The following is a 25,425-nucleotide window of genomic DNA, read 5'->3' as shown; positions in this document are numbered from 1 at the left end:
GTATTATTAATTGCAGATTTATGTATAATACTTTTTAATCCTTTAATCTATTTATTAAATTCTGCAGTATCTTGATAAATAAAACATAAATTTCAGTCAGTACTTGTATAACCGGTATAATCATATTTTAAACACATTTTTTTAAAGTGATATTATGAGGCATATTAGCTTTTGAAAGTCTTTTCAGTACATGTATATATTTTTTTCTATGTATAAATTAGTTATACTGGAATACCGCATGACTTAATATTATGAAGGTTTGAAATCTCTATGAATGAAAGATATATATAAAATAGGATTGATGGGGTTTAGACATTTCAGCTTCTTTATAACTTTGGTAATTGTTGCTCAAAATAGTCTGTAGCTTAATAAGAGAGGCCTATGTCTAGTTAGATTTAATATTATGTGTAAATGATCATGTGTTTTAGTTTAGTCACCAAACCACTCATGTAATTATATGGTACAGCTAACAGAGGTTGAATTAAACATTGAGTTTATCGCTATTATTATTATTATTTATATATATATAAACTTTATATATGTCAAGTAGTAATAACGACAGTACAGACAAGTAAATTGTCGAATTTTCGAGGCAATCTGCCCATTTATCAAGACACAGGTGAATTACAAATGATCACCTATAGACATAGAACATGGAACAGTTACACAAATATAGTGGGTATAAACAACAATAAATATTGTAATGTTGTAAAAAAGATCCCCCTCGCCGATAATTAATTCGCGGAGGGCCTATTATGATTAATTAGGAAACATCTTAGGTGGTGTACAGATGGTAAAGTAAATGAATAAATAAATAAATAAATAGATAAATAAATAAATAATATAACTAAAAGGTTTAACAAAATAACATCGCGGGTTGATTTGATGTGATGGCAGCGCGTGCTATGTCGTGAATGTTATGTCATATATATATATATATATGTCATTTGTGTTGCTAAGTTATATAAACTCTATTATTATTATATATATATATATATATATATATATAAAACACCTGAAATACATATACTCTATAATACCTGTGACAGACTAAATTTAGTGGTTTAACTGAGAATACAGCCTGCAATGGTTGCTACCTCTGTATAGTATTTATCTTACAAAATGTGTTCACCAATACAGGAAAATATTTTGCTCGAATCAATAGATTTGATACCCTTTTCAGTGTAAAATCCTGCATGAATATCTTGGATTAACAGTATGTAAAACACCAGTAAACATCAGCAAATGTTTAAAGAATGAACATTTTATTTTATTGAAATTCAATTCAGCAAATTGTATTCAAGTTGATACACAAATAGAATAGGCAAAGAGGCTAAGCCTAATCACTCAATCACTGAGTTTGGTTCATTGAGAAACTTTTTTTCCAGTCTACAAACTTTTAAAAGTTTTAATATTTGAAGGAACTGATTGTATAGCTAGGAAAATGGAGTAAACGGTTTAAATACATCACAATTCACATGGAAATTTATCATCTTTAAAACTTTATCACATTTTTTATAGAAAAAATCATCAAGTAAAAAAGTTTATCTTGTTGTGTCATAAAAAATAAACTTAAGCACACAAAAAATTAACAGAATCTCACATCATCGGGAGCTTGAGCACATAAGAATTGAACAAAATCTTGCTTCAGAAACAATTTTAGCACATAAAAATTGAACAGAATCTCACATCAAACAACTTAAGCACATAAAAATTGAACAGAATCTCACATCAAACAACTTCAGCACATAAAAATTGAACAAAATCTCACATCAAAAACAACTTTAACACATAAAAATTGAACAAAAAATCTCACATCAAGAACTTTAGCGCACAAACATTGAACAGAATCTCACATCATTAGGAACTTTAGCACACAAAAATTGAACAGAATATCACACAAAACACAAGCTTTGCAGGGGTTAAATATTTGATAAAATGAGTATAATAAAAATTTGATAAATCACCTATTTTGTTTCTTTATATAGTGTAGAAGATAAATAACCGCATTAAAAACATTATGACTGTACTGAAGCTTAAAATCATTATCTGTTTATATTTCAACATTGCTTTCTACAGTTTATGAAAAATTGGAACATTAGATTATTTCACTGTTAACTTCTAAACAAAAAAACAACAACAACAAAAAAAACCAACAATTAATCATGAAACTTTGATTTAAAAAAAAGTTTAAATTAAAGATTTCTTAAGTGCAGATGAAACTTAAATATTTGTTTCGGTAACATATGTAAATGGTTACATTTTGTTAATCTATATCCGGGATAGACAATGGTAACAGGTACACATTGAAACCGTTATGTAAACTTCGCACTACATACATAAGCACTGGCCTCTGAAACATCAAAACAAAGCTTTGTATGTTCCCGGACAACTTGAGATGAACCTGAGCGTGAAAGCAAAATTTCCTGTGTGTAGACTATTCAAGTGCATCACCATAACCCAGACAGCTACTGTTCCACAGTGTTACACAACTGTAAAGTGGCGGCCCGGAATGTCTCCAAAAACTTCACTTGTCTGTAAAGTTTGATACTGTTAATACACTCCATAATGGTGTACAGAATTGGTGTTCCTATGTACAACCATCTCAAAAATATGCAATGTGCACAGTTTTTGAACTTTCGCGCGCCACCACACCTTCGCGCCAAAAAACCGTTAGCAAAATCTGCCGTTGAACTCTCCTGTTTGGAGGTCAATTTGTTATGATCCAGTACTGACGAGGGAGATAGGGAGACACTATACAACACATCCAGGCAGACGGTAGGAAAAAATGGCGAAATCCATCAGCACAGAAGCTTGTATAGCCAGAGAAGAATGGCTACAAATGCAAGGTGAATGAGAGTAGATCCTACCTCAACGGCAGTCACAGTCTGTGGTTTACAAGTGTGTTAATTCATAGTGCATCGCTACCACTCGCCAGACAACGGATCATCTTATTTTACAGTCTGCACACTCTGGGTGTGACCGTCACCATTCCACCAATAGCGGTGAGGGATTCTAATTCAATGGGCTATGTGCGTCTGTGTGGCGGTACCTAGTGCAGTGATATGTGTGCACAATCTAATGATATGCACACTGACCTGAGAACCTAGTAGGTGTTTGCTGGTAAGGTTACCGGGGTGGGGGACCTGACTCACCACGTCTGGGGCGCCGGTACAGACTAACACTGTCTTATATTCAAATGCTGTGCACTAGATACGGTACATAACTACTTGTACACTCTGTCAGTGCTACCGTTGGCTGTAAACACACAGGTAGCTAACAGACGACCATCAAATTTAAATTTTGAATTGGCCTAATTTCGGTGTGATTACCTCACATATGGTTGAGCAATTTTACACTGGGGTTGACTATTGAGTCACATGGTATGTATGTATGCAGTCCATGGTTGCGGCTTGGCTACATAGCGTGGTAGAATATATTTGGGTGTAATGTGACATGCAGATCGCTTGTGTGTGTGTGTTGTGTGTGTGAAGGTGTTTTAACTAGAGTTGAGATAGCAGTGAAGTTAACTATGACATAATAATCTTAACACGGTGCTCTACTTAACCGTATGTAGTGTGTTTGGGGGGACAATTTCTAAGGTGCAGACATTTTTGCATTTATATAGTACATCTGTTACCACATATTGTAGACAGTCAGGCTAAAAATACTTTCCTTGTGGTAAAAACCTCACAAGTTGTTTGAAAGGACTGGTAGTTATACTGTTTGTGTAGCTGATGGGATGACTGTTCTTGTTTCCTGTACAGGGACAGGACAGATTTTTGTCTAGGCCGACATGAGTTGTTCCCCTTGTTTTCTGAGCTCTCTGGCTATTAGCGTCTTCTCTCGATACAAACTGCCTGTAGTCATAAGTCTCTGGGTTATACACATGTGCTCTTTGCAGTATTGTTCAATCTTTTGAGTCATTAAAAGTTTTTTTCGGAGTGAGATTTAGTAAGACTATGCAGCGAGCAGTGTGCGCGATAATCGTTTGGAAGACTACATGTATGTAGTATACACAGGACATATTGAATTCTTCCTAGGCTGGTCGAGGGCATTTATGTGTCAGAAGCAGAAATACTTGGTGTGCTTGTATTACGAAGTGCTGCACTTTCATAACAAAGGCGTCTGTGGGAAACTTTTGTGTACAAGTTTTTGGATGCATATCATTTTAACCGCTGTGCAAATGTGGAGTTATGTGACTCAATGTGGAATTTGTACGACGTGACGAACAACCACAACCACCGATCGCGTTTCAGGTTGAGCTCAGCAAAATGGCCGCCACAGATATTGTTCTGTTTGAAGATTAGAAGGGGGTAAGGTTGTTGAAAGTCAATCGAAAGTTTCACTGATCGAACAGGTTGTTGCTCTAGTTCATTAACACCTGGTCTATATACAGCTATTGAAAATGAGAAAAAAAAAGATGTAGAAAATTTAAAAAAAACAAGGTAAGAAATGTTAAAAAGCGCATGCGCGCACTTAGTGTCTGGATAAGAAAGCACATGTTCTGCGCATCTTATCCCGCCAAAATATGGGTACATCAGCGCCACTGTCATATGCACAGGGTGCGACCATTATGCACATTTTGTTACCGCGGGCATGTTGATGCCTTTGTCACATGAGGAATATTTTGGTGCATGCCCCACGTTTGCCGGCGTAGCTACGGATGTTCCTACGACCATCTTGTGTAGTGTATTGTGGACTCTGCTGCACGCATGCAGTGGTAGGGGAAGAGGACTGGGAGGGAGGTTTGTTCAGAATACACCGGTTCTGGGAGGAGGTTGGTAGCGTTGTCTGGTGGGTTCTGTCTGTCTGCGGAAGCGGTTCAAGGCTGAATGTCATGGTATGTCTATCAGGTAACTAGCAAGTGTGTGCACACCATGTCATTGTGTAATCTGTCGTCTGCACGTTGTGTGCACTTTTTACCTATAGCTTTAGTAGCAGGCAGTGTGAAGTGGAGTGTGGCGGGACACATAGCCATGTAACATGTGCTCAGCTGTCGACCGGCCAACAACCAGACGCACACTTATGTACACCTCTATACAAAGATAAAAAAAATCTGGGAAAATGCAGACTCAATTTAAACATTTGGCGTGTCTGGGTCACCCTCTTGCAAGGTGTATTGTAGATAATTTTTTTGCGTGTTTGAATAGAAAAGATTTGAATATGGTTGTTCATATGACTAGTAACCATGCATATGAACTTGGTATTTTCTCGCTTCTGTTTGTTAAAACTACAAGGGTGCATTGGAGATTTGTGCATACATGGGCCATGATGCATTTGTCCCCGTATTATGTCTATATGGCAGAGAAAGCGCGGCCAGGGGCTGTGAGAGATGGGGCTTACCTTGGTTGTCGCGGTGACCTTCCCTGTACGTACATATCCATCACACAAAAACTGATTAGCATATATCCATATTACTACTCTCGGGCAGTGCATGCTGCACATATGTGATAATGTATGCCAAATTCTTCAATTTCAACTTTTGTCTTCTGTATATACAACTATCAACAATTCCCGCCATGTACACCTCGTGTCATTAGGAGGGAACAGAGGCGGGTCGCCATATTGGTGCGAGAGAAATGTTGGGATGCACTCATGTAGTGTCTCTCTCGGATATTTCGGTGCAGGTTGGTTACACAAGTGTCCTTCTACAGATGGATAATTCACGGATCGATTACCTAAACTTTTCTGGACAGGAATTTTACACGATTTGTACAGAACCTAGACAAAACATGTGTTAGTCCAACCGGCAATATGGCTGCCAACACAGGACCGATACATGAATACCTAATGATCGGATTTCTCCCGAAACATGGATGTATCAAGGAGACATTCAGTGCTTTGCACACGGATTTTAATTTTGAGGATCGGTTCTTGAAGGTATTTCATGACTCTGCTGATTGTGTAAATGATTATGGCCATTTTTATATATATATACACACACATATATATGAAGGTGAATTTTTGTCTGGTTTTTGGTGACGCCGCGCATGCACATCACATAGCGATACCTTCCCTCTCGGTATAGGCAGACGGAGTTCACTAGCTATACAACAACGACATTACTTGCAACATTTACAAACGTAAGAGGGATGCATGCGCATGCGTGATTGAATTTAAGCTTTAGTTTGTGTGTCGTAAGGAATGTAGAAGGAATGGACAGACCATCGGTGACACATTGTACCTGTTCTCATTTACCAGGAAGGAGTTTTCACAAGTATCTATATACACATGTGCAAGAAATCAAATATGGCCGATACTTGTTTTAAACTTGCGTGGAAAATTTTCCGATCTCATTTGAATAATTTTGGAAGTGAAAAAACAGGGATGGTGTTCTCGTGTTGAAGATCTTGTGGGTCGTACATGCACAAACAACAAGGGAGGCCCCGCATGCGCAGACGTATTTCAACAAACACATGGATTTCACATCATATGATATGATTTCGGGATTGTTTCTTCAAGGAAATCTTTTACTTCTTAACTTAAAAATTGAACGCGTTGGATATTTCGACTTCTAAAAAGTTTTTCAAGTTTGATTTCCCTAAAAGTTCTTTGGGTTTCTTGAAAATATTGAAAGAATCGTTTGCGCGTGCGCAACGCTACCCGAATTCATCAAAAATGCAGTTATCGGTACAAGACTTTTAGTTTTCCCAGAGTTTTGTAACCACTAGGATGTAGTCCTAAGGATTTACAGGAAACACTGGGCTCTCGGAAATGTGTGCGCTTGGAAACTTTGCATTGAATGGTAAGGGAAATTTTCACATTAATACTGAGTCTTGGTTTCTAGAAAATATTGCATAACACATTTTTACAAAATATACATAATGAATACGAGGAAGATTTTTCCTAAAAAATGATGCATTCGACAAGGATTGAGCTCATTTCATAATGGTAGTGTCTATTCTATAGTATGATATCTCGGCTATACAAGATATACAACCTCGTATGGTCTTGTTAAAAACCCGTCATTCACCACGAAGTGTATAAAGTTTAGAAATTGTCTCTATTACTTGAGTGCGTTCCCGTGAGGTGCGTTGTCTCGGGGTGCGTTGTCATAGGATGTCATTTTCGCGCCCTCACCTCCGCCATCTTTGTTCCTGTAGTCTTCCTCGACGACATTTCTAGTGTACATGTTCAGTTCTGATCAGACAGCTTCAGGTTTGGACGCCTGGCCAAGACATGGTGTCCGGGGTACTCTTCCTTGTTGTCTATCGCAGTTTAGGACGTGTCCTAGACAAAAAGCATTGGTTCTGGGTGGAATTTTTTTGGACGTGTGTCTGGAAATGTAGAATGAGAGACGATACAGGATAGGCCTACATTATCATTATAACCGGCATCCATTGATCCCCGGCTCAACATACAAGACATCAACTTCCAGCAATCCAGCTTTCACTTTTTATGTTTGTTTTTCCAGCTCAAGCCTGGATTTTACCTGGAAGGACAAAGGCATGCTCCCTTCTCCGGAATTTTGGCGGGAACACTGCTTACCCTACAGAGGATGTTGGCCGCCATGACACCTGCATGCTTTGGCGGCGGTCACATATACAACATACTAACATTCCCAAGGTCAGTGGTCAATATTTTTAAGATATTTCTTCATCGGAATAATGTTAACAAAACATTCCTAACAATATCGGATTCAGAATACAAATTTTTACATTGCGTCATTGAGTTATAAGCCAAATGATATGTGATCGCAGGTCGATGCAGTGGTGTTAAAGAATGCAGACACACTACATGTAAGGCTTTGTACTAACCAGACAGAGAAATGAACCAGAAAACACAGCAAGGTTGTCGGGTACAGACAAACACATGCACCACCCACACATTTACACCCTTTTCATGTAGTCGGCTTTTCTTAACTTTTTTTTTTTTTTTTTACAAATTTCTCAATGTCTGCCAGATTTTGGACTTGGAAATTTTAATACTTCTTTACCTTTAATTTTCTGTCATTTTCAGATATTTTTTTCGTCTTGTAGACCCGACTGAAAGATGAACATATACCCTGTTTGGAGATTTTCAAGGTGCATCTTTGACCATGTTTGCCGTTTATCGATCGCCCCTGCTGCACAACTTCGCTCCCCAGTACGGTTCCAGCATTTTACATGTGCTGCAAGGTAATATGTGCAGAGAATTAACAGTATTGAAATATTTCAGATTGAATTCATTTCCAACAGACAGAATATTTTTCTAAACTTAAACATAATTTTCGGTCTATACATGACTAGGCACAATTTTCATTGAAAAAATATTCCAACCTTTTTCGATGAGCATGAAAATGTTCACGTTTCCGTATATTTTTACCGATTATTTTTGATAGAATGCAGATCTACATTTTTTTATGCATACAAATTTTTCAATAAATGTTTCTTTTGAAATTATTTTATTTCTAAATTTCGTCAAGTTTCTCAGCGGAGTTTTGGTGTTTTATTCTGTCTTCGTACAATGCGTTTCGCCTTTTACAAACTCCTGAGTGCAAATTCCTTCTATTTGTTGAAGTTTACCCGAATCTAGAACGTAATTTTTCTTGTTATTTAAAACTATATAATGTGATAAAAAATCATTTTGCAACTGTTTCTATAATAAGCTTTAAGGTTCTGTTGCGGCTCCTATTATTGCTTGCTTGCTCAAGTTGCGGGCTCTTGCATAACATCCAATGAAAATACAGGAAGAAGTCACATGGCTTTTTGAATAATTTAACGGATGACGTTCGGAGATAATTATGCAGACACTGCTCGCGTATGCATCGTGTTGGCTTTTGTAGTTGTATCGCCATTTTGAAATGTTAACGCACGATGTATTTCTGATTTTTAAAAAATAATACATGCATGCATGTTAGTTTATGACTTTATAAAGTCATGTTGTATTTATATTACTAAATTGAATAACAAGGAAGTTATAATTTTTTCAAAATTTTGAAGTTTATCGAATTTACGTCGTTACAATGAATTTACCAGGCGATGATATTAAATAGTTTTATTGTATTAAAAGTAAATAACTGGAATATAATTTTTATTCTTAGTTCATATGCATATGACTAAATTTTAGACATTTATTTAGCTCATCAGTTTTCATGACTTATAGAAATAATAGACTCCAGCCGATCTCAACTTTTCAAATTAACATTGATACTTCAAGATAGGTTTTGGAAGAACTGAGTCTGTATCATTTTAAGAAAAAAGGGTAAAAGCTTCATAGTAACATTCTGTGAAAAAAATTCTGGAAAAATAATAATAAAAAAGATTCTTCAAAAACTGCAACAAGTGGTAACGCTAGGTTCAGGATTCCTAATACGATAACAAATGTATCTTTTGTATTTGAATTTAAGTTAATATTTCATGTTAGGAAGACCGGTTGGCTCCACTTGTATCAGTTTTTTTGTTCAATGACATTGTGGGCAGAATTACTGTGGTAGTCATTATTATCAATACCAAAAACAGTATTATAATCTTTTGTTTTAATACTAGCCAAAGGAAAAATATTGCCTTTAAATTATTTTTTTTTTAAATTTCACATGGAATTAGGTTTGTGATTGGCGTAGTTGTATTGCGTCACTGTACCATAAATACTTGACATTAGCAATGCTTGACTTGATTTGTAGTAGCTGGTGGCTACCTCACTTAACAACTTAAAGGAGGTCCATTGTATGTTACCTAGAACAATCAGGGTAAATTGTCTTGTCCAAGGACACAACCATGTCAGCACGGACCAGCCTGTTTCTCAGCTTCCAGAGAAACAAAAGCTGCCATTAGTAGCGAGTGTTGGAACTATTATTACCTGAGGTTATGTAGGAGGAAGCTCCTAACTGACTGAGCTATCTAGATGCCACATTAAAACAATATGAAGAAGTATTGTAAAAACTAACAAAAAGTCACTGGATATGTCTGATGGATTTTGGCTTTAAACGATTGAAACAAAAAGAAAATAGGGCCATGGGAAACAAAAATCATTTGTCATATTCTTCTAAAAACCTAAGTGTTATATTTTCACTTCATAACTAAAATTCTGACTCACCGCAATGATTTGTTCTAATAATGTGAGGCAGGTCCAACAATCTACGCACCGATGAGTCAGAGAAATACACATCTAATGTAATATTATGATGATACACAACGGTGTCTTTGTTATGGTTGGTCGATTGAAATAAAGTCTTCCACCAAGACGGCCAGGGTTCAATTCCTCCTTGACCAGAATGTTGTCTAAGCACTCCTATCCCATTTCCTCTAACATAAGACCCTTGTGTGGTGTTACACAGGCCGACAACAGTGATAAATTAATAGATGAAGAAATTTGTCACCAGCTTGTTAAATAATTTCACTTAAATCTTGTTTGTGATTCAGGTATGATTCAGGAGAAGGAACGTCTTTGTTGGGGAAGCAGAGAAAGTGGTAGGGAAGTGGACAAAAGCCAGTGAGGTGTTGGGGTAAGGTAGGTATGTGAATATTTAGTTCCTATTTCTGGCGTAATAACCTGTAGCATTCAGAACACCTTGGGTGTGAGAGATATGTGAATATTTAGTTCTTATTTCTGGCGTAATAACCTGTAGCATTCGGAACACCTTGGGTGTGAGAGATATGTGAATATTTAGTTCTTATTTCTGGCGTAATAACCTGTAGCATTCGGAACACCTTGGGTGTGAGAGATATGTGAATATTTAGTTCTTATTTCTGGCGTAATAACCTGTAGCATTCGGAACACCTTGGGTGTGAGAGATATGTGAATATTTAGTTCCTATTTCTGGCGTAATAATCTCTTGCATTTGGAACACCTTGGGTGTGAAAAATATGTGAATATTTAGTTTCTATTTCTGGCGTAATAACCTGTAGCATTCGGAACACTTTGGGTGTGAGAGATATGTGAATATTTTGTTCCTATTTCTGGCATAATAATTTCTTGCATTTGTAACACCTTATCATTCAAACATTTCATTCGCTGGAAAATCATTTATGCCTTAACAGTACAAAGGACAAAATAGTTTATGAATGACAATTATGTATTTAAAACATTTTAAACATTAAGATGTTTATATGAGAAACCATACCCTGTCAGTATTACTGTGATAGATTACAGAAAAAATTGCCATCATTTTGAAAAAAAATCCTCTAGTCATAAAATGGAAACTTCCTCATCATGTTGGAGGTAATGTGTTTCGAGTCACATTCAATGAATTTCAAGTCAGTCTGTTTAGAACAATATATATTGATGATAATGTATTATAAATTTTGAAATTTCTACAGACATCCAAAATACATAGCCAAACAATGAGAGATATTTATGGCATTTGAAATCGACAAGAAGTAAGCCTAAAGAAATATTTATGGCATTTGAAATCGACAAGAAGTAAGCCTAAAAAAGCAAGAGATTATGATCCCAGCAGAAATCATAAAGTGAACAATGTACACACTTGTGTACTAACCCAATACCTCACCTCAAATCTACGATCCAGTGATCCTTCAGTAACCTATGCTGTATATTTAGTCTTATTTCATATGGTGGGGGTTCTCCTCAGAAAAGGAACTGAACAGCTAGACAGTTTCCAACTTGGGTGAAATATCCCTTTAACTCTTTCTGTAACGTTGTCGACAGAAAAATGTGCTCCCTGTTCTACATTGTCTATGATAGTTTACAGAAAAATGAGCTCCCCCTTCGCCATTGTCTATTATAGTTTACAGAAAAATGAGCTCCCTGTTCTACATTGTCAACTAGAGTTTACAGAAACATGTGCTCCCTCTTCACCATTGTCAACTAGAGTTTACAGAAAAATGTGCTCCCTCTTCACCATTGTCAACTAGAGTTTACAGAAAAATGAGCTCCCTGTTCTACATTGTCTATGATAGTTTACAGAAAAATGTGCTCCCTCTTCACCATTGTCAACTATAGTTTACAGAAAAATGTGCTCCCTGTTCTACATTGTCTATTATAGTTTACAGAAAAATGTGCTCCCTCTTCACCATTGTCAACTATAGTTTACAGAAAAATGTGCTCCCTCTTCGCCATTGTCTACTAGAGTTTACAGAAAAATGTGCTCCCTGTTCTACATTGTATATCATAGTTTACAGAAAAATGAGCTCCCTGTTCTACATTGTATATCATAGTTTACAGAAAAATGTGCTCCCTCTTCGCCATTGTCTATTATAGTTTACAGAAAAATGTGATCCCTGTTCTAAATTGTCTATTATAGTTTACAGAAAAATGTGCTCCCTCTTCGCCATTGTCTACTAGAGTTTACAGAAAAATGTGCTCCCTCTTCACCATTGTCTATGATAGTTTACAGAAAAATGTGCTCCCTGTTCTACATTGTCTACTATAGTTTACAGAAAAATGTGCTCCCTGTTCTACATTGTCAACTATAGTTTACAGAAAAATGTGCTCCCTGTTCTACATTGTCTATTATAGTTTACAGAAAAATGTGCTCCCTCTTCGCCATTGTCTATTATAGTTTACAGAAAAATGAGCTCCCTCTTCGCCATTGTCTATTATAGTTTACAGAAAAATGAGCTCCCTGTTCTACATTGTCAACTAGAGTTTACAGAAAAATGTGCTCCCTCTTCCCCTGTTGTGCGTTGTGGTCGACAGAACTACACTTTCACTTTGGATAGCCCTGTTAAGGACACTGTATAGTGTTCAGTGGGATTTATAGATATAATTTAGTTATATAGTTCTCAATAAAGCTAGATGATAACACTAACCTTTGTATTTTTGATTAAACTTTTGGGATCGGGTCTAACAACTACATTCAGAAAGAACATGAAGTTTGGAAACATACATGATGTACAGAAAGAGTTAAACGACAGCAGTTATTGATTAATACGGTCATACTTTTCAAATCATTACAACGGTTCTTATTTTCCTTTCAGGTCACCTGTTCATCCACAGACTAGACTTTGAATTCTGAAGTTGATCAGTCAATACTGGAATGTCCATTGCGGGCATTGTAGGTCCAACGATGATACCAGAAGCAGGTTGATCGGATTTTTCCCAGACTCATGTGATGTCATCGAACCTTTGGTGACTGTACTGGATGTCTGACTCCAAGGATGACGGATGTCAGTGATTGGAAGCCTGTAAGATAACAAAAACACACGGGTTTGCAGTTTTTTGAGAAAAAAAACCCCCAAAAAACAACTCCATATGTATTGGAACAAAAAGTTATTTCAGTACATAAGAAGTCTGAAACTTGCACCCATTTATAACATAGATGTAGACTCACTTTCTAAATAGAAATTTAATTCTAATTTCAACAAATTTTAAGGCAAACAAATGCAACAGAATAGGGCATCGGGCAAAGGTTATACATAGAGGTTACACAACGAGTGGTTGTTGGATATGGAATTTATTGCCTTCGATTAAATTTGTTTTTTTAAGTTACAAAAGACACGAGCTTTAGCGAGTGTCTTTCGTAACTTATAAAAAATAACTTACGAGTGTGAAATAAATTCCATATTCAAAAATCACGAGTCGTGTGACCTGTTTCTACCACAATAATATTGGTTTGAGTCAAAGGGAAACGTGGCCAAGTCTTATTTTTTATATACAAATAAGGTGTACAAAAGGTGTAGAAAGCCTTTTCCTTGTAACTTCAAGCTCGATTTGATACAGTCATTGAAATTATCAAACATAGTGTTTGGTATGTAGAAACATAGATATATGACAGTGTTCAGAAAATCTGCTTGGTTCATGATGCTTGGTGACTTAGTGCATGCGTACCATGTTCTGACTGGTGATGTTTAGTGAGTTCGTGCATGTGTACCATGTTCTGACTAACGACCTCAGCAATGTAAAGAGCATCTCAAATGTAGTGAAGAGGAAAAAGCTTTCTTCATCTCTCTAATTCTCTGCTAATTTGTAAGAGATAATCAGCTGAATCCAGTGAGAAAAGTCATGCTGATCTGTCACAAAAATGCAACATATTATTAAAAGAACAAAGATTTAAGATGTACTTTAATTACACTGTGTCATTAAATCAAATGAAGTCATCACACAGCCATTCACCTAATACTTATAGGGCAATTAAGGACATGGAAGCAATGCAGAATTAGTTTTAATAGAAAAAGGTTTTTAAAAAAAGAACGATGGTAACATGTATTGGTCAGGCTTCTCAGCCTCAGGTGAAGATCTAAAGGTGTGTGGGTTGAGGCTCCTTAACCAGTTGACATAGTAACCTGTATTGGTCAGGCTTCTCAGCCTCAGGTGAAGATCTAAAGGTGTTTGGGTTGAGGCTCCTTACCCAGTTTACCGTGGTTCTCAGAAAACTTGAGATACGAACCTGTCTGTGTGGATGTGGGTGTGTCCTTTGGCAAGACACTTTACCCTTATTCCACTGGATGTCTTGCAATGGGTCTACTGTATGTCGTATAGTGAGGTAGCCACCAACTACTACAAGGAGACCCCCGCCTCAAACAAACAAATGGTCTTTTTATAATTAGTAACCTACACAAAAAAAATCTAAAACCAAAAATAAAACATTTTTGAAATTTAAGATAAGTAAGAATTAAAATGGGAATCTTATGAATTATTATTTATTTAAAATTTAAACTTTGTTTCTGTAAAGAAAACAAACAACATTTAATATGTTAAAGAAGATACTGCTGTTTTGAATGGACAGTAAGTTTAATGATTTTAGTAAATCATGATAGTGACCTATATGTTATAATTCTCGTCATGTTTTTCGGATGAATTTAAGTTTTACTTTTTGACTTTGGTTTAAAACAATACAACAAGATTTAACCGGAAGCACAAATATGCTAGTAGTTACCGGGCACATGTGACAGCAAGCCAAAACTCACAGGTGTTGATTTCTAATTTTTGTTGAATTCAAAATTAAAGTACAGGTAGAAATCTTTGTCCTTATTTGTTAATTTTAAATTGGCCATAAAAATATCTGAATCAAATTATTTTCTGTTCCATGTAGGATGTTGATAATGATCTGAGTAAATTGCTTAAATCTTATCATGACATCCATTACCGAGATGACAATGGTGTACACAAAAGTACTGATGAACTTCCCCCCCAACAAAATCTATCGGTTTCTTTGCCTTGGGCTGATGGATAATCGCACTTCATTCGTGGGAAATGCACCGTCTATCAGGCATATGCTTCTCTCCATTTCACGACTACTTTTTTTTTCTGATGGAATAATAAAAAAAAAAACTGTGTCCCAGATACAGCAATCAACTTATTACTTGAATTGGATTCTTGTCCCACTACGATTCAATATGAGACAAGTTGATTGGGACAAAATGACATAGGCCATTAATCTATTCATTTGATCAGAGATTTCATTTAGAAATGTCTAAATATATAATTAACAAATTAGCAGAAAACCATTTCCCAAGGCCTTTCAATGCTTGACAGCTCTTCAGCAATGGAGATAGATATGTTCAAGTCTAGTTCAACACCTAAGAAAAAAATGTGTGCAATTCTATAATGTAAAAACAGAGAACAACAAGCTATTGTATTGAAAACTAATATAGTCAGATTCTTGGGATATGTACTTTGATTTTATGAAGAAATACATTTTTTAAATAACTGTATGAGTTATATCTGCTCTTAATATAAAATCTTATCTATATATAGCTACCTGTCCATCATATATCAGTTGTAATGTGTTACAATTACATAATTATTCAAATATGATCATGCCAGTTCATGAATATTCAGATGTGCTTAAGCCATTACAGGAATATTCAAATATTATGCCAAGTCATTAATATTAACATTCAAATCTACGATTATGCAAGTACATAAATATTCTGTTAAGATATTCTGATACACATTATTCTAACGATGTCTTGTTGAAATGATGAAGTATGTTTATAAAGCTGATGATGTCATAATATCGAGTTCTACAATTTTTTTAATTCTTCAATTTCAGGTCTTCTTGACAGCTGAAATTTCATGTTTAAAATCATCTGTTTTGGATTACTGATCTCTCTGTTACATTTCTATGGAAAATGTTCTCGGAAAGAAAATCGTGGAAACCAGGGGGAAATGTCAAACATGGAGAGTTCAAAATAACAAGGAGAAAAGGACAAGTGTGGAGAGTATGATGGAACACGGCAGCGTACCTAAGAGTGGCCTGAAATCATCTGTGGTTCCTTATGGATTATAGCTTCCTATTATTGACCAGATTGACTGGTCAGTTCCACAGTGCATCATCTTCTGGATACCAGCATAGGATTCTGTAGAATTCACAATGGATATATATGTTAAACAGGTAAAGCATTTGTACTGAAATACACAGGTAAACTACAGGTAAATTATCTACTAAACAGGTAAAATGTTTGAACTGAAATTCACAGGTAAATTATCTACTAAAAAAATTAAAATGTTTGAACTGAAATACACAGGTGGAATACAGGTACATTATCTACTAAACAGGTAAAACATTTGTACTGCAATACACAGGTAAACTACAGGTAAATTATCTACTAAACAAGTAAAACATTTGTACTGAAATAAGCAGGTAAAATACAGGTAAATTATCTACTAAACAAGTAAAACATTTGTACTGAAATACGCAGGTAAACTACAGGTAAATCATCTACTAAACAGGAAAAGCATTTTAACTGAAATACACAGGTAAATTATCTACTAAAAAAAGTAAAACGTTTGAACTGAAATACACAGGTAGCTTATACATACACCTCAGGCATTTAAATTATGATGAACAGATAGCTTTTAGATTAAAGTAGAATGAAGGCAAAATAAAACTAAATACAGGTAAAGTAATATCTTATTTGTAGATAAAAGTAAAATAATATCTAATTAGATACAGGTAAAATAATACCTTATTAGGTACAGGTGAAATAAGATCTAATTTGTAGATGCATGTAAACAAATAAACTTTACGAGGCATGATTCATTTATTTGTAAATTCTTAGTATGTAATTAAGAGACTGAAACCTCTTGGCTAATTAATTTAACCCTAATTAATGTAGAGTGGATTGATCCATTGTTGTATTATTTACTGTGTCTGTTGTACCCGAGACACAAAACTTCCATTGGCTGTATGTTTCACTGAAAATACTGCTCAAATGGAATGAATCATGAATCTAACAGAAATACCTAATTTTACTATAAATACGCTGTAAGAGAAATTTAAGCTGAAAGCAGATTGGTTTTACTGAAAATCAGACTTCAGTAACTGTTGTAGGACTTTTTTCTAGCAGTTTATATTAACAGATAATGTGGGTAATAAATAATTAGAGTCTGACTGGAAAAGTATGAACTCCGGTCTTGATTGTCCATGTCCCAAAAATCACTGGATATATTAATCTTTTTGTATATTATAAGACTTTTATTGAAAAGGCTAGTTTGTAGTTTATGAAGATTTTGCTTTACTTATTCATATCATCAAAATCATCAGTAGTGTTGTGATAGATGGATATGTCTTACGGAGTTTCTCTCCATACAAAACAGTCTAAGGGGAGATAATCCGCTCTGTGACTGCATTCCGTTACCAATGAAGCAGACAAGGTTTACACAAACTTATGAAACAGTTGTAGGGTTTTATGCATTACAGAAAGATAAATTGCTCTTCTTAGATATATCTGAAATCACAAGTGGAGGATAATAATAATAAAAAAAACAAAACATTACCAAGTTTATCTTATATCACATTTAAAAAAAAGTTTAACTGGAAAATGTCTAGGACAAAAATGTGTTGCGTACAGAAAGTGACAAAGTGTGAACCATATCTGTTGACCTTTGTTGACCTTGGTTCTAATGATGTCATTAAATCAGAACAGGACAAGATGGGACTGACATGGGTAGCATGAATACCCCCTCCTCATGAGATAATGGGCCATCAAAACAATAACATATTGTCTTGATTTCAACTCTGTGTGTGCTATAACAATCTCCGTGTCCATCCGTCTGTCGGTCCAACTCTGTGTGTGCTATAACAATCTCCGTGTCCATCCGTCTGTCGGTCCAACTCTGTGTGTGCTATAACAATATCCGTGTCCATCCGTCTGTCAGTCCAAACTTTTATTCCTTACTCAAACACAACATTAGGAGGTCCTTATGAGAATTTTGTATCGATGCCCGAGATATCTATCGATTATCTGTCCAAACACTCATTTCTGTAGATTATCTCAGAATCCATCTAGTGTAAAATTTATTTAATTTGACATGTTTGTACAATATGTTTATCCATCAAAAAACAGGTTTGAGAAGGATTCAGGGTCAAGGTCACTTGGTCTAAATATATAAATGTGGGGTATTATAGTGACAAAGTCACTGGGTCTAAATATAGATGGTTGGGGTATTATCAAGTCAAGGTCACTGGGTCTAAATATAGATGGTTGGGGTATTATCAAACACAGTATAACTATAATACTGACTACAGTCAGTGAGGCACAACCTAGCAATAGATGGAGTCTATGTACTGTAGGTAACTACAATGATAAAGCTAGGTGTTAAGTCGGTAAACCAGTAACTACAATGATATACCTAGGTGTTAAGTCGGTAAACCAGTAACTACAATGATATACCTAGGTGTTAAGTCTGTAAACCAGTAACTACAATGATATACCTAGGTGTTAAGTCTGTAAACCAGTAACTACAATGATATACCTAGGTGTTAAGTCTGTAAACCAGTAACTAAAATGGTATAGCTAGGTGTTAAGTCTGTAAACCAGTAACTACAATGATATAGCTAGGTGTTAAGTCGGTAAACCAGTAACTACAATGATATAGCTAGGTGTTAAGTCGGAAAACCAGTAACTACAATGATATACCTAGGTGTTAAGTCAGTAAACCAGTAACTACAATGATATAACTAGGTGTTAAGTCGGAAAACCAGTAACTACAATGATATACCTAGGTGTTAAGTCAGTAAACCAGTAACTACAATGATATAACTAGGTGTTAAGTCGGAAAACCAGTAACTACAATGATATACCTAGGTGTTAAGTCGGTAAACCAGTAACTACAATGATATAACTAGGTGTTAAGTCTGTAAACCAGTAGCTACAATGATATAGTAAGGTGTTAAATCGATTTACTGTAGATAACTACAATGATATAACTAGGTGTTAAGTCGGTAAACCAGTAACTACAATGATATAACTAGGTGTTAAGTCAGTAAACCAGTAACTACAATGATATACCTAGGTGTTAAGTCTATAAACCAGTAACTACAATGATATACCTAGGTGTTAAGTCGGTAAACCAGTAACTACAATGATATAACTAGGTGTTAAGTCGGTAAACCAGTAACTACAATGATATAACTAGGTGTTAAGTCAGTAAACCAGTAACTACAATGATATAACTAGGTGTTAAGTCGGAAAACCAGTAACTACAATGATATACCTAGGTGTTAAGTCGGTAAACCAGTAACTACAATGATATAACTAGGCGTTAAGTCGGAAAACCAGTAACTACAATGATATACCTAGGTGTTAAGTCAGTAAACCAGTAACTACAATGATATACCTAGGTGTTAAGTCTGTAAACCAGTAACTACAATGATATACCTAGGTGTTAAATTGATGTACTGTAGATAACTACAATGATATACCTAGGTGTTAAGTCGGTAAACCAGTAACTACAATGATATACCTAGGTGTTAAGTCGGTAAACCAGTAACTACAATGATATACCTAGGTGTTAAGTCGGTAAACCAGTTACTACAATGATATACCTAGGTGTTAAGTCTATAAACCAGTAACTACAATGATATACCTAGGTGTTAAGTCGGTAAACCAGTAACTACAATGATATACCTAGGTGTTAAGTCTGTAAACTAGTTACTACAATGACATACCTAGGTGTTAAGTCGGTAAACCAGTAACTACAATGATATACCTAGGTGTTAGTCGGTAAACCAGTAACTACAATGATATACCTAGGTGTTAAATCGATGTACTGTAGATAACTACAATGATATAGCTAGGTGTTAAGTCGGTAAACCAGTAACTACAATGATATACCTAGGTGTTAAATCGATGTACTGTAGATAACTACAATGATATAACTAGGTGTTAAGTCGGTAAACCAGTAACTACAATGATATACCTAGGTGTTAAGTCTATAAACCAGTAACTACAATGATATACCTAGGTGTTAAGTCGGTAAACCAGTAACTACAATGATATAGCTAGGTGTTAAATCGATTTACTGTAGATAACTACAATGATATAGCTAGGTGTTAAGTCGGTAAACCAGTTACTACAATGATATAGTTAGGTGTTAAATCGATTTACTGTAGATAACTACAATGATATAACTAGGTGTTAAGTTGATGTACTGTAGATGGTAAACCAGTAACTACAATGATATAACTAGGTGTTAAGTCTGTAAACCAGTAACTACAATGATATACCTAGGTGTTAAGTCGGTAAACCAGTAACTACAATGATATACCTAGGTGTTAAGTCTATAAACCAGTAACTACAATGATATACCTAGGTGTTAAGTTGATGTACTGTAGGTGATAAACCAGTTAGCGTTTAAGCTATATTTATGATTGTTAAAATATCACAAGATTTCAAGGATCTAAAGAGATTTAATGGTGAATATTGTTATCAGGGTGTAGACTTGTTTTTGAAAGGATTTTAAAGATCTACAAGATTAACTGAATATAACTTAAATTTTTGTAACTGTATTGAAAAAGAATGGATTTTAAAACCTTTAATTAGAAAAATAATTCTATTTGTAACATATTTAGTGATGATGGTTTAACATCTTATCAACAGCTACAATTTTTCAACAACAACATTTTTGATGATAATTAGTTGATACATTAGCAATATATTTGAGCCTTTGTTTTAAAGTTAAAAAATTATGATAAATTCTACTGCATTAACCTGAAATATTTAATTAACAGTTTTGCAATAAAAATTATGTGCATACAAAAATGGCAATATTCACAAATACTGTAGCTGGTAATCGAAAAAAGGAAAATTTCATGTTGATGAAATGAAATAATATAACGGACAATTAATCTGAAGGTTGACAAGTTAGAATTCAGAATATTTACAGGTTTTTTTTTAGTATTTAAAAAGGAGTTTTTGTTTAGAATTTATGTACATAGATTCAGTAAAAATATTAATGTAAGGAAATACTGTAAAAAAAGAAAGTTTTAAATGATTTTTTATGGTAAATACTGAAATGTTCAGTTCTATATTGCAGTCTTTCACGAACAAATTATTTCATAGGTATACAATTGAAAGTACTCCAAACATTTCTTGTAAAGAACTCATAGATTCATCTTTCTAGTTTCTTCATTGGCCAACAGAAAAAAAAACCCTATTGAGGCTGATGCTGGACTGATCAAAGGGAGATAATTTCAAATTTATATTTTGTGTTTAAACTTCTGGTATTATTAGATCTAAAATTAAGAAAGAAAAAAACAAAACAAATAAACTTGTATCTTTTATGATAAAAATAGTAAATTGAAGATAAACAAACATACTAAAAAACCCAAGAAAATTGAAAATAAAGGTATATTTATTATAAATTGAAAACTGAAAATAAGTCTTCTTTTTTTCGTCGGCAAGAATGTCGCATAAGAGATACAGGGCTGGTGAGGAAGCTGTCATTTCTGGAAAAACTCCAAACAAATTCTGATATAAGTACTCGTGACAAAATGAGATCATTGATAGATTTTTCATGTGATAGGTCCAGCTAAGACTGATTTTTTGACCAACATTCTTGAACTTACCTGTGAGATCCACATGTTCAGAACCAGCTCTTCTCTAATCTAACATATGCATTCTGACACATTGGTTCAGCGTTCACCTGAAAAAAAAACAAAAAAAAAACCATCTGTTCATGAACTTGAATGTCCAGCCAAAAAATAACATATGAATGCAATGGATCAATATATATGGAGTTCCAAATTAATGATTTATTTATTATTTTATATAATTAATAGGATAAATCTATATACAGTTTTGAATAAAAATTTTTTATATATTACTCTATAATTGATAGGATAAATCTATATACAGTTTTAAATAAATTGTTTATGTATAACCTCGTATGATTAATAGGATAAATCTATATGCAGTTTTAGATAAATCGTTTATGTATAACCTCGTATGATTAATAGGATAAATCTATATGCAGTTTTGAATAAATCTATACAGTCGTGAATAAATCATTTTACCAAGTATAACTGATACGATAAATCGATAAACAGTCTTAAATCAAGCATTCACATACTACCATATATAAGTAAGACAAATAGTTTGTGTTTAACGAGGTACGGACAAAAGCCCCCCCGGACATTAGCCCCCCCGGACATTAGCCCCTAGGACAAAAGCCCCCCCGGACATTAGCCCCTTCACACTAATCAAAAAGTGGACAAAAGCCCCTTCATAAAAAATTTTTTTATTTATTTTTTTTTATTTTTTATGTTTTTATTTATTCATTTTTTTTTTAAATTACAATATATGTTTTAGCAGTGGTTATATTAAGTGCTACATATATATGTAAGTGACTTCAGTCACCAGTGGCTTCTGCAATGTAAACAACCAGTTCGAAAAACAACTACTTGAACTGTTACATAAACAATAAGCTGTTTCACAGGTGTTTGGTAGGTTTTTCATTGATATTGTTTCTCCTGGAAAGAAATATACCATTAATGGCTTCATTGTTTCTTTGATTTTAATTACATTGTATTCCTAAAATTAAATGTAGACTATTACAACACAGAGCAACATGTTTGGTTAGGTACATTATGTACTTATTATATTATAATTTGAGACACTGCAAATAGGGATCAAATGTTTATTGCTTTTGTAGACATTTCTTTGATTATCAATATTTGCAGTATATTAATTAGGAAGTCAAAAATTATGTGTAATCAGTAACAATATGTTCATCATGGAGAGTTTCCTGAAATTTTTAGCTTACTTAATAATATAAAGTTTGAAAAAATCAATTATGATGTTTAACCACAGACATATAATGCTACACTGACATTGAACCAAGGACCTTCATTTTCCACACAATTATTCTCCAAATTTCAGAGATAAAAACAACAATATATATATATATAGTTTCTGTTTTTCAAAAGTACAGATTTATATAAAGTATACCAGCTAAATTTATAAAGAAGGGGCTTTTGTCCGGGGGGGCTAATGTCCGGGGGGGCTTTCGTCCGGAGGGGCTTTTGTCCTAGGGGCTAATGTCCGGGGGGGCTAATGTCCGGGGGGGCTTTTGTCCTACACTCGTGTTTAACAGCATTCACATCTTCAGATTATTTGCCCAGATTATGTCTTAGATACAGTCCATTAGATAAATGGAGTATGATTTAAATTACATTAAAATTCACAATGATAATTAAATTGAAATTAAACTCAAACTTCATCCATCTGCTGCAAAATTCTAGATTAGTAACTGGTTATCATCTGCAAGACTCCATCAACAAAAACCACTGACCAGGTTAACTGTGTTTTGAAATTTGGACCTATTAGGTAGAGTCCATTAGATAACAGATAGGTATTGCAAAATAACACCCTTAACTCCCTAAATTGGATTAGACCGATCCATTCACTAATGATCTAGCAAAGTCCACCAACAATATAAGGGTTGTACATTAGTCACCACCCACAAGTAAAAGTGGACTAGTCCATGTAGCCCAAGGGGTTGATGTCAGAAGCTTGCCAAAGGTGTGGGGAGTCTTGACCCCCTGTGGGATAACCTCTTTGTTCTCAGACACAAACCTCATCCTGTACCTTACATTAGACAAATCTGGCCATTGTATCTGACATTATCTTATCAAATGAAAAACATGATTTAAACCTTTCTAAAACAAACAGGTTTTATGACAAGAATGCTGATATAAGCAAGAACATTTTATTTTTTGATGGGGAGAAGGTGAGGGAAAAAATGAAATAATAATGGTATGAAAATTACATAACCTTTTTGGATAAAAAGCTGTAAAACATATCTATTAGAGAAATTAAATTCAGCTTCAAGTAATGTTTTCTTGAATCCTACATGAAAGTAATGATAGGTATGTATAATATTTGTTGAAGAGAGCCTTTGATCGTAATAATTATATAGGTCCATTACTGTATCATCCTCTAGTCACATTAATTTATATCTCTAATTTCTCAAATCTGGATTTAAATAAAAGTTATTATTAGTTAAAAATAAAAAATTTAGAAGAAAGACATCTTCAATATATACAGTCTTTGATAACATAAAGATCCATCACTGTGTTATTCTGTATTATAAAGTGGTCAGACTAATTAATATCTCTCTAATTTCTTGTATCTGGATTCAAATAAAATGTAGTTAGTAAGAAAGTCTTCTGTATATTTCTAATTTCTCAAATCCTGATTTGAATAAAAGTGATTATAAGTTAAAGTTAAAAATTTGGAAGAAAGACATCTTATATATACTGTCTTTGATAACATAATGGTTCATTAATATGTGTTATCCTCTATTATAAGGTGAACAGATAAATAAATATCTCTAATTTCTCGAATCCTGATTTAAATAAAAAGCAGTCATAAGTTAAAAATTTGAAAACATACATCTTAGATATATACAGTCTACAGTCTATACAGTGATATCATACAGGCCCATTACGTTGTGACCTTGTGTGTAAATGTAAAGTGGTCAGATTGATCTACTGGTGATAGAGGACTCATCAGCTAAAGGCCATAGGGCAGCTATGTAGTGGTAACTTACTAGTGAAGCCTGGGTCAAACTGACCCAACACTGACTCCCCACACAAAGGGGACCAGGAAATGTGCTGGATATGTCTACGTAAATAACATCCAACCCTCATAGTGTTTAAAATTTCTCATTCACCTACAGTATCATTAGGAATCAACTGACTATAGATTAGAAGGATTAATAACTTTGAAATGTTCATTGATAAGAATATCTGAAGTAAAATTTTAGATTTTCTTATGATAATTATATGCATTCTTTGAAGAATTGGAGAAAGTGCTATTTTAATATTTAGCGGTATACTAAGCATTTACCTTAGATTGTAAACATGTATTAGGTTACTTAAATTATGTCCTGCATGATAAATATTTTGGTGTCTTCTTACAAACCTGTTGAAATATCTCCGAATATTCCCAAGCCATTGAAGTGGTGGCAGACAGCAGACATGATGGTCTAAGGGGAGATAACTCTACAATATATTTGCAGTTTTGGTAGTGAAGGCCTCTCAACTGAATTTTTATTATATGCAACGTTGAAGTAATGAATTAAAACATATGGTAATGAACTGTTTAAAGATGTTGACAAAAAATAAGTAATCTACATTGTTGTACTGTCATTATCACGATTCCCCCCCCCCATATTTTTTTTCTGTTCTTTTATAAATGTAGGAATTTAATTTTTGGAAAAATATGTTTCATATTTTCCTGTTCAATTATAAATTCAGGCTTTTGGTATTTGGAAACACTTGTTGATATTTTTGTTTATTTATAAATACAGACA

General features: G+C 34.4%; 1 long non-coding RNA gene across 5 annotated transcripts; it reads right to left on the bottom strand.

The window, feature by feature from the left end:
* Positions 1-1,244: 1,244 nt before the first annotated feature.
* LOC117340313 lies at positions 1,245-25,097 on the bottom strand. Of its 5 annotated transcripts, XR_004535427.1 has the most exons (7): positions 25,035-25,097; positions 21,677-21,753; positions 16,071-16,184; positions 14,270-14,433; positions 12,866-13,065; positions 7,940-8,113; positions 1,245-7,280 (listed from the first exon to the last, which is right to left on the bottom strand). It is a non-coding gene; the product is annotated as an uncharacterized LOC117340313 (long non-coding RNA). The 5 variants fall into 5 exon arrangements; XR_004535430.1 differs by lacking the exon at positions 14,270-14,433 and having other exon boundaries at positions 12,823-13,065; XR_004535426.1 differs by lacking the exon at positions 14,270-14,433.
* Positions 25,098-25,425: the final 328 nt, after the last annotated feature.

The sequence above is a fragment of the Pecten maximus genome, chromosome 13 (genome assembly GCF_902652985.1).
Source record: "Pecten maximus chromosome 13, xPecMax1.1, whole genome shotgun sequence".
Classification (NCBI taxonomy): Eukaryota; Metazoa; Mollusca; class Bivalvia; order Pectinida; family Pectinidae; genus Pecten; species Pecten maximus.
The sequence above is the reverse complement of the archived record's forward strand: the minus strand, read 5'-3'. Positions and strand labels throughout refer to the sequence as shown.